This window comes from Hippichthys cyanospilos, chromosome 6, assembly GCF_059441005.1.
Source record: "Hippichthys cyanospilos isolate Australia breed blue-spotted pipefish chromosome 6, RoL_Hcya_1.0, whole genome shotgun sequence".
Lineage (NCBI taxonomy): Eukaryota > Metazoa > Chordata > Actinopteri > Syngnathiformes > Syngnathidae > Hippichthys > Hippichthys cyanospilos.
The window spans coordinates 21,135,002-21,147,197 of record NC_142374.1 but is presented as its reverse complement, the minus strand read 5'-3'; the positions used below and the strand labels follow the sequence as shown (position 1 = coordinate 21,147,197).

Here is a 12,196-nt window from a genome sequence, read left to right as displayed (position 1 = left end):
AATTTCCAAAAAATGGAATAAGATCTTGTATAAGTTTGTTATGTGTAAATCTGATGTATATGATATATGTAGGATTGTATATGTGAATTATGTGCAATGTGTTTATATTTGACTGAATTAATCAACCAATTAAATAAAGGGAGACAGTAGAAGATGTTATGGAAGTATTGATTTTGAGTTTCAACTGCTATTCTGTTGGTCTTGTCATTTTCTATAAATAAGATGGCGCTAAACTTACAGAAACAAGTCAGTTTAAAACGAACAAACAACTTCATACACCATCTTTTTGTGTAAATACCTGATGCTGCGACCTGCGGCTTATAGTCGGGTGCGTCTTATCTGTGACGAGAATTTTTTCTTTCTTTCAGTTTTTATTGCTGCAGTTTATATACAGGAGCGCCTTATAGTCCGAAAATACGGTATTGGGATTTCAATTCACTTCAATGGAAACATGTAAATTGAGTTATTAGCTTGATCGTGGAACAAATTAAGCTAAAGAAAACGTATCATCGTAAGCTAGTACGCAATCAGCTTTATCAACCAATTGCTAGCTCAAACAATATAAAACCTTCAACTAAAAACCAAAATATCGCTGAATAACTCTTACACTACATAATGAATTCAAGATGACCACTTTGGTCCAAAAGGCAGCATTAAGTTCTGGCAGATTTGCCCAAGTGGAGAAGTGTTACTTACAGAAAGTAAGTGTCGGCGTGCTGCTTCTAAAGTGCCGCTGCAGCTGCTCGCTGTGCGGAGGAACAAGAGGAGAGGCGGGCGATGATATGTGGCGGGGTCCCCTTAATCCACATTTCCTCCCCGTGATCGCATGGCCTCTCCTAACAGTTTGCTACCTGCAAGACACGCGTTGACGTATATTCAAAAAAAGCCTGGAAAACATAAAAATATAAATAGACACAAAGTTAACGCTAGCCGTACAATTGCCGTAAAGTGAGCATGACACTAATTGGTGGCTCTGAATTAGAGTTCAAATGCAGTTCAACAGTTCAACTTAATTTGTATTCATCCATACAAAAATAATCAACATACTGTAAAGTGTCCTCTCTTGGATCATTGAAGAGATCTTGTATTAAAAAGAAATAGATTATTTATGAATAAACTTTTGTCCGCAATAAATATTCCACACAAAGTGTTGGACCTGTTCGAACAAAAGAAATCATAATAAAAAATGAATAAAATTGTCTAAAGAAAAATATTAAACATTAAGCAAAAATAAACCAATAATTTAATCATTAATCAATTTTTGTCCTAAAAAAAAAATAATCAACATAAAGTGTTGGACCTGTCTTTATGAAGAAATCATTTTAAAAACAAAATTGTGGAAAGAAAAATATTAAACATTAAGCGTCCTCTTTTGGGATTAAAGTAGAGATGTATTCTCAAAAATAAACCATTAATATAAATAAATATTTGCCCTAAAAAAATAATCGACACAAAGACCTGTTCTAACAAAAGAAATCATAATAAAAAATGAATGAAATTGTCTAAAGAAAAATATTAAACATAAAGCGCCCTCTTTTGGGATTACAGTAGAGATCTAGTCACAAAAATAAAGCAATAATTTAATTATTAATCAATATTTGTCCTCAAAAAATAATCAACATAAAGTGTTGGACATGTCCTTAAGAAAAACTCATTATAAAAAAAATGTCGAAAGAAAAATATTAAACATAAAGCGTCCACTTTTGGGATTAAAGTAGATATGTATTCACAAAAATAAACCATTAATTTAATTATTTTTAAAAATTGTCCTCAAAAACTAATCAACATAAAGTGTTCGACCTGTTCTCAAAAAGAAATCATTATAAAAAAAAAAACGTGTTCACAGAAAAATACAACACTTTAGCCTTTACTTTCCATAGTACTAGCCATTTTTAGATTGGCTGGCCCATAGGTGGCAAACATAAGGACCGCGGGCCAGATATGGCCCTCAAAGAGGTTCAACCCGGCCCGCGAGCTGTTTTGCAAATCACCATAACTCTTGAGCCGTTTGTGCTAGCAACTTAATTCCAACGGAATTTGAAATCAGAGAAGTGAAGCGTTGTGTCAATATCACATATATTACAGTAGCTTGCATTTTTTCAAGCGTTGGGGAAGGCGGAAGTGGTGTGTTGTAATAGAAAAAAAAGCTGAACCCGTCTTATGTATTCTAAATTACGTATTTTATGAAGGAATAGAAAAAAAAAAACTTTTCACATTTCATGCAAATAAAGGATAATGCTGTTTGGGATCCATAAGGAAGTTACTTGACTTCCTTCACCTTTTTTTTATATTTTGCTTTTCAAGAATATAAATAGCGTTGATGCTCGCTTTTCGCAATGAATTTGGACCAGGCCGGCATGCATAGCAAAAATCAATATATAATTGCCACGAATTGTTTTTAAGTGATATAGCAAGACTTCACCTGACCTCTAAGCTAAAACGACTTTGCTTCACCTCGTAACGGTAATAACTTTATAAATTATGGAATTTTGGACACCGTTTTTGCCTTTCATCACACGCCTGTATGAATATGCAGGATGTAGCCAATGATGTCGCACGTGAGTCGATTTAAAATCGCGCCCGGGTGTCTCGACGGTAGAAACCGCTAAGTGCAGTGCGAAAAGGTCCTAAAGCGTTATATATTCGTTTAAAATAAAAGCGGCGCCGGCGTGAAACGGATTCTCGGGTCTCCATCATTTTCCCAACCGCGAGCGGATGAATCCCGTGTCCGAGCGGTTCTTTTCACGCGTTGTCATCCCACTCTTTTCGGAAATGCGGTCTTTCGCTCGCAAAGTTCACATCTCAACTCGTCGCCAGTAATAAGCACATGCTCCATTTCTCTCTCTGCGGGTGTGAGACGATCATGCTTTGGAGATGTAAAAATATGTTGTTCGCAGTGGGGAGGGTTGGACACGGCCACAGATGAATTATTCATTTATCGCAGGGAAAGATTTGACGAGAAAAGAGAGGCCGCTCGCAGCGTTATCCGCAATCGCGCGGCGGATAGATTTGTACATTAAAGATATGAAAAAGCCCACGGAGAAATGCTAACGCGCTTAAATGTGACGCGGTGAACTTTTTTGCTTGGCCGGGTTAACTCGGTAACATCTGCGCTTGAGTAATTTGTCTGCACTAATCGAGACACCTTGTTCTACCTCAGCAAGATGTTGCAGCCATCAGCTGCCTCATTAGTGGCACAACAATTAGTTTGAGAGCATGATTTCTGGCTACGGAGCTTTGCTAGCATCTGCGCCGCGGCTCAAATGTCACATTGCGACACGCTCGGGCCGCAGACGCGTTTCGTCAACTACGGCGTCGTTTCGTCGTCACGGGGGCGCATCCGTAATTTTGCCCGGCTTGAGCGTGTTTGCGGTGATTATCGGTTCAGCCTATGAGATTTCATGAATGCGAGACGGTGATTTTGACGCTTCATCCGAGTCATCAATCAATCGCAACGAGCTTAGAAAAGTGGTAATCAAATTGGTTAGGTAAGATTTTAACAGGGTTTCAGCAGGAATCAAAAAATCTAATGCAATGCTTTTAAATGCCACGACGGGATTTTTCTTTTCAAATTAAGAGAAAATTAATTAGAACATGAATCAGCCTATTATTAATTTTTGGCATAGTGTGACTTCTCGCATATGACATTTTAACAGGTATCAGCAATCTAAACTCAAGTTTTTAAATGCCTTGACAGGAGTTTTCTTTTCAAATTAAAAGTGAATTAATCGGAACATGAAATAATGTATTGGTAAATTCTGTCAAAGTGACTTCTTGTGAGATTTTGACAGGGTTTCTGCAGGTTTCAGCACATCTTGCTTTCAAATGCTATGGCAGGATTTTTCTTTTCAAATTAAAAGTGAATGAATTAGAACATAAATCATTATTAGGAAATTATGTGAAGGTGACTTCTTTGAGATTTTAACAGGTTTCCAGCAGGTATTAGCATATCTAATTTAATGCTTTTAAATGCCATGACATGGTTTATATATATATATATATATATATATATATATATATATATATATATACATATATATATACATATATATATATATATACATATATATATATATATATATATATATATATATATATACATATATATATATATATATATATATATATATATATATATATATGCCCTCTGTCTCCTGATGGCTACACCCAAAAAAATAAATAAGTGAATAAAAAAGATAAATAAAAGTAATTTTAAAAAATGCAGATAAGCCGGACTGGGCTATAAACCACAGGGCTCAAATCATGAGAAAAAAAAAGTTGCAGTTTATAATCTGAAAAATACGGATATTACGATAACGTACTTTATCTCATCCCATAAAAAAAGGCTAAATCAAAAACCTAAAATCAAAAAAAAAACAAAAAACGGTGAGCCTGCTTGAAAAAGGGAGATTTCAAATGTAATGACTTTCCTTGTTAGGCCATAAATCACAGTTGTACTTGACAAGGAGCGGATGTAATCTAGCGAGGATGTGTTTAAGCGCTAAAGAAAGACGCGTCAGGCCCACCGACGCTGAAATTGCACGTACGTGGTTGCCGCTCGAATGAAACGTGAACGCGGGCTCCGAGTATTTTAAGAATCCGCCGATGAGGGAACTCGCCGCGTTTGTCTCACCACTTGAAAGACATCAGCTCGGCCATGCAAAAATTATTCCTGCCACTCCGTCACACTGACGGCACTGCGGAGAATGGCGCTCTTGCCGGTGATCATATGCGGAATAGCACGTAGCGAGAACGCTGAGCTGACGTTTTAAAGACCACGCAATAATCGCAAAATGGGAAAAAGGCTTCTTGAATAAATATTACCCGTCAGTATAAACGATTTCAAGTGAAACATCTAAACGAGTGGTAGGCATGTAGTACGAAGATAACATAGAACGTCCGCGTCTTCACTCATTAGTGGACAATCAAAAAGCTGTGTCCAAGTCTCTCCAGCTGACAGTCCAATCGAGATGATTCATAGTACAGTGGACCTCCGTGTTACAGCGTCCCTGGCTTACGTTATCTTCATGTTGCGACGTGGAGTTTTTTTCATCCCCTCTTTATGGTATTTTCCCAGTTTTGCGACAAAAACAACTGTCATGACCCTAGGGGCTTGGCTGTATTTGTGTTGTTCTGCAGGCGCTTTTAGGTCATTTTGTGTTGCGGTCTAACGGCCTCACTACAATTCTGGTCTGCTATTGGTCGGCCTCACTCGTTTCAAAATGGCGGAAAGGTAAAGCTATGTTTGATTGTGAGAGGTTACAAAAGCGTATTTGTAGTGCATTTTACTGTTTAATTCAAAGTTGAAAGGGTTAGCCACGGGTCCCAAGATTGCTAGTGATGCTAACAAGAAAAGTAACATAGGTTTGGATTGCCCCTCCTACGATGAATTCGCCTTACGACCCCAACTGCGGAACGGATTAGTGTCGTAACACGGGGGCCCACTGTAATACGAAATGTTCTCAGCTACGGCAGGTATTGTGTCATGTTCTCTGGCTGGTGTATGATTTATGAGAAAATTAAAGACTTTTTGGAAAACAAATGCATAATATCACTGGGTCCCAAGATTGCTAGTAAAAAAGAGAGAAGCAAGAAGATGATTGATATGGAAACGAAGCTGGAGATAATCAAGAAATACGAAGCTAGCCTAGCCTAGGCTAGCCCTACTAAGGAATATAGGCATAACGAGCGCCACTCAAAGGTAAATAAATCCTTTCTATATTTTTTTATTTATGGTGTTTTCTGATCGTATAAATGTATGTTATACATACGTCGTACTTATTATACTATTTTGGTAACAATTTTTAATAGGTATGTACAATTTTGATGTTTTTACAAGGGGTTCTAAACGCATTAGCGACTTAACATTTGGATTGCCCGCCATACGCTGAATTCGCCTTACGAGCCCAACCGCGGAACGGATTAATCTGGTAAACCCGTGGGTCCTCTGTATTTTCCAAAGAAATATTTGTGGGTTGACTTCGTCTTTAACGCTTGCAAATCTGTGATTAAAAAACGTCTAAAAATGAGTTCTATTTCGATATGCTGCCATCATGCATTAAGATACCAGAAGTCAATTTTTCCTCCAGATTTTGGCGGAACCTAACATTTGACAAGCTTTATTCCATTCAACGTTCCCAGCTGCCAACGTACATGCAATTTTACAGGAATTAGTCCGACACAAAAAAAAGAACGGAAAATGATGACCGTCCAACCGAGCGCCATTTTAAAGTTCCGTACAATACGGTACGTAACAAACGCTTGCCTAAGCAAATTGGAGCTCAACGGCATCAAAGCCCCTCTCCAAGAAAAACAACTTTTGGGTTTCTATCACGAGCTTTCCATATCACCTCCGTAAGCTGAAGTCTTTGCGAGCGGGAGCTTGAGACTTTGATTCCCCCCCCCCCTCGCAGTGTCTGTGACAAGATTAGGCTATCTCTCCTTGTGCACATGGATGACTGGCTCCTTGGGGCCGGTGGCATCTCTCTGGCACCCCCTTCCTCCGCGCTCCATCCCGAGGCAGCAAACATTTCTATTTTCAACAGGATTAGCGCTCACCACAAGGCACCTGATAGGCGACCGCATCACCCGGGCAGCGCTGACACCGCCCCCGCCACGCCCCGAGGAACCGCGGGGAACTCGGCGGGGTCTCTCTGACTAACAGGCGTCCCGGGGAGTGCGGCTGACGGTGGCGCGCGCTCTGGGTTCAAGTGAATCCGCTAACCCTCGGAAGGGCTCTAGCTAGCTAACAAGCGTTAGCATTGCGCGGCGGGGTCTTCAGCTAATCAGGAAGTTGAACAGACACCCGGGGAATTTTGATTTGGATTTCTTCTAAAGATAGCGCTGTATGGACATGTTTTTGCAAGTATGTTGGAACATGTTTGCAAATACGTTCGAACAAATTCGCAAATACATTGCAATGACGTTTAAGCATGCTTCCATTTCAAAATATACTTGCAAATACGTATTGGCATACAGTATTTTCTAATGTCTTTGAATGTAATTGTGAATACATTGGACTCCCGGTTTACGACGTCCCTGCCCTATGTTTTTTTTTTCACTGTACGACGTGGACTGTAACGTTTTTTTCATCCCCTCTTTACGGCATTTCTCCCGCTTTACAGCATCAACAACTGTCATGACCTGTGGGGTTGGCTGTGTTTATGTATGTTGATTTGCCTCCCTCTTCAGGTAATGGTTTTCATTTTCTGTTTGCGTCAAACTGCCTGCAGTGCAAAGCGTCACTAAGATGCCGACCTGCTTTTGGTCGGCGTCACGGTGTCACTAAGAAGCTAAAGCCTTGATCTCACGTAAGTGCTTACGATATCGTATTTATTGTGAATTTTAGTGCTTCAATCAAACTTTAGTTAGTTAGCCATGGGTCCCAAGATTGCTAGTAATGTTAAAGTGAGAAGTAATATGATTAGGATGGTAACCAACCTGGAGAAAATTAAGAAATACGAAGAAGGCTAGGCTAGGCTAGACTACCCTTGCTAGGGATTATGACCGTAACTAGCTCAAGTCACGTCACTCCAAAGGTAAATAAATCCTTTATACATTTTTTATTTATGAAGTTATTTTATTATATACGAGTATATTATATATAAGTAGCACTTACTATACTGGATTGTTACCAATTTTTAATATGTATAAACAATTTTGATGTTTTTATGCGGGGATTTCACCTCACGATCCCAAACCCGGAACAATATAATTTCGAATGCTTTTGAACGTATGTCAGAAAGCAAATACAAATGCTTCCAAATTTACTCGAAAATGTGTCTGAAAATAATCACAAATGTTTTTAGTCATCGGTCTAAAACTATTTGTGTTTGTAAACATATTTGCATACATCTTTAACATGAATACGTTACGGTTAGTGACGACCCCACAGGTCATGACGGTTGTTGAGGCTGTAGAGCGGGAAAAATGACGTATAGAGAGGATGAAAAAATGTTACAGTCCACGTCGTAAAGTGAAAAAAAAAAACATAGGGACGTCGTAAACCGGGGGTCCACTGTATTCACAATTACATTCAAATACATTTGAAAATACTGCATGCTAATACGTATTTGCAATATTTTTTAGTTAGCGCAGCTAACAGCCAAACGTATTGAGTTTCTGATCAGAACAGAGTTAAGATTTCTGTCAAAAAATAAAAAGCGCCGCCGCCAAAGTACTTCAGTTGGCAAAAAAAATAAATAAAAGTGGGAAGCTTTTTCTTATCTCCATTGAAGGAGAGACTTTCTGTCAGTGCTTTCTCCATTACACCAATACATCCCCCCTTATCGCGCCTCAGTAATCCGAATCCGCAAGGCTTCAAACAAGAGATTTGTTCCTCCCCCCTAAAATATAATAATAAAAAAAAGAGCTTTAAAAGGATTTTTTTTTCAGAGTTTCAAATGTCTCCTTTGACAATCTGGTGTCATATTTTTTTTTTTTTCCCCGCTTCTTTGCAAATGCAGATTCTCGGTTGATGCTGAGCCGGCACGTTCACCGAGGTGGGAATCCGAGTTGAAACGTAGATTTCCTCTTCTTGTCTCTCAACAATTAACATCTTTCAAGATGCCTCCCAGCAAGGCACTTAACCTCCACTGCACTCCGGGGACTCTTCATTGACCCGCTTGCTACTTTCCTCGCAGCCTCGCGAGCAAAGGGGTCTTTCTTACGTCGATATAATTGGAATGGAACCTTGCCGAAGAAGCGGCAAACGGAATTTTTAATTATCGGGGAAACGAGCGGGGAAACGCAAACGGGAAGTCGTTTCCGAGGCTAGCCATTTACTATGCTTGTTTACAATGTGAAGCGGGGGGCATGGAATGATTTACAGCGGGGGCGTTCATTGTAATTAAGCCGCGTGTCTCCCGAGGAAAACGGCGTGTATCACTGATGGGCTCCTTTGATAAACGACTAATTGGTGACAAGAGAAAAAAAAAAAGAGTAAATATTTTAGTAAGCTCATGAAATCAAATGCGGAAATATCTTTAAATCATGCGTGTCTGTGTGTCAGTGCCAACTAGTGCATATTTAGTCATAATGACAACAATTTATTTGAGTAGGAGAAGATTAGTTGGTTTGGCACGTTTCCACCGAGTGGAGAGGATTTCACCATGTTCAGTTTTTCAAATACGGTTCACGAGATTGATCCGTTCTGCGGTTGGGATCGTATCGTGAATTCGCCGTATTGCGGCATTCCAAACCTATGTTAATGTGTGTAAAACCCCAGGTAAAAACCTAAAAAATCGTGTATACATATTAAAATTGGTATCAAATTAGTGTAGTAAGGGCTCCTTATATATAATACACGTGCATACAATTAAAAAACATAATAAAAAAATATACAAAGGATTTATTTACATTTGAGTGAGGCTTGTTATGGCCTTATTCCATAGTAAAGGGCTAGGCTTGGCTAGCTTAGCTTCGTATTTCTTGATTATCTCTAGCTTTGTTTCCATTTAAATGATCTTCTTCCTTCTCTTTAACATCACTAGCAATTTTGGGACTCATGGATAACCAATTCAAGTTTGAATTAAGCACTAAAATGCAGAATAAATACGATATCATAAACACTTGACTTTATCAAGTCTTCATCTTTGTGACCCCGTGCGCCGACCAATAGCAGACCAGCATCTTCGTGACGTCATCACGCTGACCAATGTCGACCAGTATCTTAGGGAGTCGAGTTTGACGCCACCAGAAAATAAGAGCCTTTACCTAAAAATGCCTGAAGAGGGAGGCAAAACAACATAAACACAACCAACCCCACAGGTCATGACAGATCTTGAGATCTCTTGAGAGGTTGTTAAGTGTGAAAAATGCTGTGAAGAGGGGGTGAAAGAACGTAGTATTCCACTTCGGAACGTGAAAAAAATGTAAGCCAGGGACGCCGTAACCCGGGGGTCCACATATGTATGTGTGTGTTTTTATACGATGGACTTGAGGAGGGTCTAAAATAGGCTGGTAGTTAAAATGAGCTAAAAAAGGATTTAATTGATTTGTCTGAATGTTAACAACATAAAAAAAACATGCGCACGCCGCTGCACGTCTACCAAAATGTCAAGTTATCCGCCAGTGTCTCGAACCGACTACATTTTGCAGAAAACTCCACTCTGAAAACATAACCCGAGAGGAGCAAACACAGGAAAAAACATCAATTATGCAGACCGGAAAACAACTGTGTAGATATTTCAATGTTAATGCAAATTTTAGGTTTGTGTAAAGCGCAGCCCGGTGTCAGCGCACAAAAAAACCAAGCGCAAATCAGCTCTACCCCCTCCAGACAAGCAAAACCTCTCTGACACGCTCAAGTGATTATGGGCCGCCGCGGCACTTTCATGGTTCGTGACTCTTGCCCCCTCGTAACCTCTGTTAGGCGTACGCATTCATTTTCATGACTTAATTGCAAAGTACAACACAATAGAGTTAATTGGGGAGGGGGGGGGTAGCAAGGTTTGGGTGATGTTCACCTTCTAGGCGACGGAGAATCAAGGACAGAGATACCACACTTGGCTGCTGTCACATGACACGACCCCCCCCCCCCCCCCTCCACACACACACACACACACACACACTTTCCTAATTAGGAGCCATTTAACTGGGCACAGATAAAACGCAGTGTCAAGGGAGCCAAGCAGGTCAAGTACAGTGTAATTAACAAATGAGCAAATAATCAATTAATCGGTTCAAAGGACTCAGGCAACATTACAAAATGCGATGTGTATTTTATACTACTGGTGTTGATTGTTGTGGTTGTAGCTGTTTTTTTTTTCTAAATGGGCTGTTTAGATGTTAACCTTTAGTTTTATTTGGGACAATAACATTTTTAATTTGATTGTATTGTCATCATAATAATTAAAATAATTGCCCACATGGGAAATTATTTTACGTCGGTTGTATATAGAAGCATAATCCGGGTCAAAATGACCCAAGAGTATGATTACTTTTTTGGGGTGAGGCTATCACAAAATCTGGTAGTTAATAAATAAAATACATTTCCCAACTTTTGCTTACTGATAATTACACATGACCTCGGGTCAAAATGACCCATGATGGTTTTGCTATTGTGTAGGAACAACAAATTAATTATTATTGCCCACATGGGGAATTATTTTACGTCGGTTGTATATAGAAGCATAACCCGGGTCAAAATGACCCAAGAGTATTATTACTTTTTGGGGGGTGAGGCTATCACAAAATCTGGTAGTTAATAAATAAAATACATTTCCCAACTTTTGCTTACTGATAATTACATATGACCTCGGGTCAAAATGACCCATGATGTTTTTGCTATTGTGTAGGAACAACAAATTAATTATTATTGCCCACATGGGGAATTATTTTACGTCGGTTGTATATAGAAGCATAACCCGGGTCAAAATGACCCAAGAGTATTATTACTTTTTGGGGGGTGAGGCTATCACAAAATCTGGTAGTTAATAAATAAAATACATTTCCCAACTTTTGCTTACTGATAATTACATATGACCTCGGGTCAAAATGACCCATGATGTTTTTGCTATTGTGTAGGAACAACAAATTTTTATTGCCCACATGGGGAACTATTTTACGTCGGCTGTACATATAAGCATAACCCGGGTCAAAATGACCCAGGAGTATTATTGCATTTTGAGGGCGTGAGGCGATCACAAAGTCTGGTAGTTAATAAATTAAATACATTTTCCAACTTTTGCTTACTGATAATTACATATGACCTTGGGTCAAAATGACCCATGATGTTTTTGCTATTGTGTAGGAACAACAAATTTTTATTGCCCACATGGGGAACTATTTTACGTCGGCTGTACATATAAGCATAACCCGGGTCAAAATGACCCAGGAGTATTATTGCATTTTGAGGGCGTGAGGCGATCACAAAGTCTGGTAGTTAATAAATTAAATACATTTTCCAACTTTTGCTTACTGATAATTACATATGACCTTGGGTCAAAATGACCCATGATGTTTTTGCTATTGTGTAAGAACAACAAATTAATTATTATTGCCATTGTTACCCACAAGGGGTTTTTATTTTACGTCAGTTGTATATAGAAGCATAACCCGGGTCAAAATGACCCAGGAGTATTATTGCTTTTTTGGGGGGGTGAGGCGATCTCAAAATCTGGTAGTTAATAAATAAAATACATTTTCCATTTTTTGCTTACTGATAATTACACATGCCCTCTGGTCAAAATGACCC

General features: G+C 39.1%; 1 protein-coding gene across 1 annotated transcript in view; it reads right to left on the bottom strand.

Moving 5' to 3' along the window:
- lingo1a (leucine rich repeat and Ig domain containing 1a) overlaps positions 1 to 12,196 on the bottom strand; it is a 116,369-nt gene that overhangs the window by 67,324 nt on the left and 36,849 nt on the right. Inside the window, exon 2 of the mRNA XM_088417351.1 lies at positions 697 to 851. The gene's annotated coding sequence lies outside the window, so the exon portion shown is untranslated. The remainder of the gene's footprint in view (positions 1 to 696; positions 852 to 12,196) is intronic.